Source organism: Protopterus annectens, chromosome 7.part1 (genome assembly GCF_019279795.1).
Source record: "Protopterus annectens isolate FY-2018-M chromosome 7.part1, PAN1.0, whole genome shotgun sequence".
In the NCBI taxonomy this organism is placed as follows: Eukaryota; Metazoa; Chordata; order Ceratodontiformes; family Protopteridae; genus Protopterus; species Protopterus annectens.
This window is the reverse complement of record NC_056740.1, coordinates 234,985,965-234,988,913: the sequence shown is the minus strand read 5'-3', so window position 1 is coordinate 234,988,913 and position 2,949 is coordinate 234,985,965. Positions and strand designations below refer to the sequence as shown.

General features: G+C 41.7%; 1 pseudogene; it reads left to right on the top strand.

Moving 5' to 3' along the window:
* The first annotated feature begins 1,272 nt into the window (after positions 1-1,272).
* On the top strand, positions 1,273-2,686 carry LOC122807568 (annotated as a pseudogene).
* The last annotated feature ends 263 nt before the right edge of the window (positions 2,687-2,949 follow it).

The window sequence follows — 2,949 nt, the reverse complement described above, 5'->3', positions numbered from 1 at the left end:
AAATCTTAGACCTAACCCTACACTAAACTATATATACACCACTAACTATCCACTTACCTTAACCCAAACCCTAACCCTAAGGTCTGTCACTATTACACACTCACCTCACCTGCACCCTAACCCTAACTCACCTACCCCACCCTAACCCTCACGTCCACACAATCGCACACTTACCTGACCCACGCCCTAACCCTAACTCACCTAACCCACCCTATCCCTCACGTCTCTGGTTCTCAACCTGTGGGTCGCGACCCACAAGTGGGTTGCGTAGCCGTCACAGGTGGGTCGCGGATGCTCCCACAAAAAGTTGTGAAAAATTGATGAAGTATTCTGATGGTCTATTTTTGTCCGGCTACTGCTTTGACGTAATTGTTTGTTGTGCGTGCGTGACACGTGTGTGGCTAGCTAGTGTGGAAAAATATTTGAAATTAAAACGGCCTTCTGAAAGTGCAGCTGCCGAACAGTCACCGTGTGCAAGATCCAGCGACGAAAATGAAGCTGAAGAAGACGAAGACGAAGAACTTTGGATTCGGTTTGACTGACAAAGGAATCTATGGCTTCCTACTTCATCTTTTTCCAGATTCCAGAATATATAATAGCATTGTCAAAATCACAGTTATGGGTATGGTAAACACAGATTTTTTTTTTCATACCATTGCTTGGAGGCCAGCTTGCTTAACATCTGCTCTCTTACTTGCATTACTAATGTAAACATCCCTGAATTTTGAGGCTGGCTCAAAATAGATAGAGATAAAGGAACTCTGAGCTGTACAGTACCATATTTTTTATTGTAATTGTAAAGAGTATATTTTTGAATAAGTCAAACATGGCATTCCTGAGGTGTTTCTAATTGTGAGGATGCAATGGCAACATTATTTGTGTGTCGGCAACTTTAGTAGTGTATTGTTGATCGGTATATACACACAGTTACGAATAAGCTGACAAAACTTCCAAAAGAAAAATTCTCACTCTCCAGTTTGAATTGAAGCGCTTTCATTCACTTTCTGAGGAAGTTCACGTTAATAAAAGTGAATGAAAGCGCTTAAATTCAAACTGGAGAGTGAGAATTTTTCTTTTGGAAGTTCATCTTGATTATTGCCTGGTTTGTTAGTGTGTTTATCGTGTTTTGGAACGTTTCTACAGTGGTTTTTAAGGGCTGATGATGTTACGGCTACTGCTTTGACGTAATTTTGTGCGGGTTGTTTGTTGTGCGTGCTAGCTAGTGTGCATACGTCATTAGAAGTCGATACTAGCAATCACTGTTGAATAACGATGGAAAAATATTTGAAATTAAAACGGCCTTCTGAAAGTGCAGCTGCTGATGAAAATGAAGCTGAAGAAGACGCAGTATGTACGCCCGAAACCTTCGCTCCTAAGAAAAAAGATCCTAAGCGAAAATATGACGAGGCATACCTGAAATTTGGATTCATTGCAACTGGATCAGATGAGCTTCAACAGCCACAATGCGTTATATGTTCGGAAGTTTTGGCCAGTGCTAGCATGAAGCCGTCCAAATTAATCAGGCATCAGAACACCAAACACTTGGAAACTAAAGGTAAACCCATTGAATTTTTTCAGCGAAAACGCGATGAATTGCAGAAACAGAAGAGTCGATTTATAAAATGTGCAACCATTAATACGAGCGCCGTTACAGCGTCTTATAAAGTGGCATTACGCATTGCAAAGGCCAAAAAGCCGCACACTATTGCTGAAGAATTAATTCTTCCGTCTGCCTTCGATATGGTGCAGGCCATTTTAGGAGAGAAAATGGCCAAACAGTTGCGCACCATTCCGCTGTCTAATGACACTATTAGCAGACGCATTGCAGACATGTCAGCTGATGTCAATGAGCAACTTGTTAAAATGCTGAAAACCAGTAAAATCTTTGCAATACAGTTGGACGAATCAACAGATGTTGCCAACTGTGCAATGCTCATGGTTTATGTTCATTTTGTAAACGTGGCTGAAGCATGTGTTGACGAGCAGTTCATGTTTTGCAATGAACTATCAACTCGAACGACATCCGAAGAAATTTTTAAAGTACTGGACAAGTTCATTACAGAAAATGGTTTAAATTGGGATAACTGCATTGGAATTACAACAGATGGAGCAGCTGCCATGACAGGGAAGAAATCAGGTTTGGTTCAACGAGTAAAACACATGGCTCCAAAAGCTGTGTCGTATCACTGTTTCATACACCGAGAGGCTTTGGCAGCCAAGGAATTGAGCGAAGACCTGCACAACGTTCTTGCCAGTGGAGTGAAAATGGTGAATTTCATCAAAGCTAGTGCTTTGAATACACGCCTGTTTGAAGTACTGTGTTCAGAAATGGGGTCAGAACATGTTCACCTGCTCCTTCACACAGAGGTGCGTTGGTTATCAAGAGGAAGAATTCTTCAGAGATTGTATGAATTGCGGTGAAGTGTTTCAGTTTCTGTCCAGCAAGAACTCTCCACTGGCTGCTCATTTGGTTGACACAGAATGGCTGGCAAAGTTGGCTTATCTCGTTGACGTATTTGGCGCACTCAACGACTTGAATCTGGCATTGCAAGGGCGTGCCAATGATATCTTTAGACATGCTGACAAAATTAATGCTTTTATACAGAAGTTGGAGCAGTGGCATTCGTGTTGCACAGGGACGCATGGATGCATTTTCGTTCTTGTCAGAGCATTTAATGAATGTTGAGCATGAAACGGATGTGATACAGGCAGCAATACAAACTGTCGTAGTCGGTCATTTGGATTTATTGCGCAAAAAATTCCTGCAATATTTTCCAGCACTGCCAACAGAGAACTTCAAATGGGTTAGAAATCCGTTTGAAACAGATGTGACCTCACTGTCATTGGCAGCAGAAATGGAGTCACAGCTAATAGAACTGTCTTGTGACACCACTCTGAAGACTAAATTTGACAAATTGAAATTGTCAGACTTTTGGCTACATGTGGGCA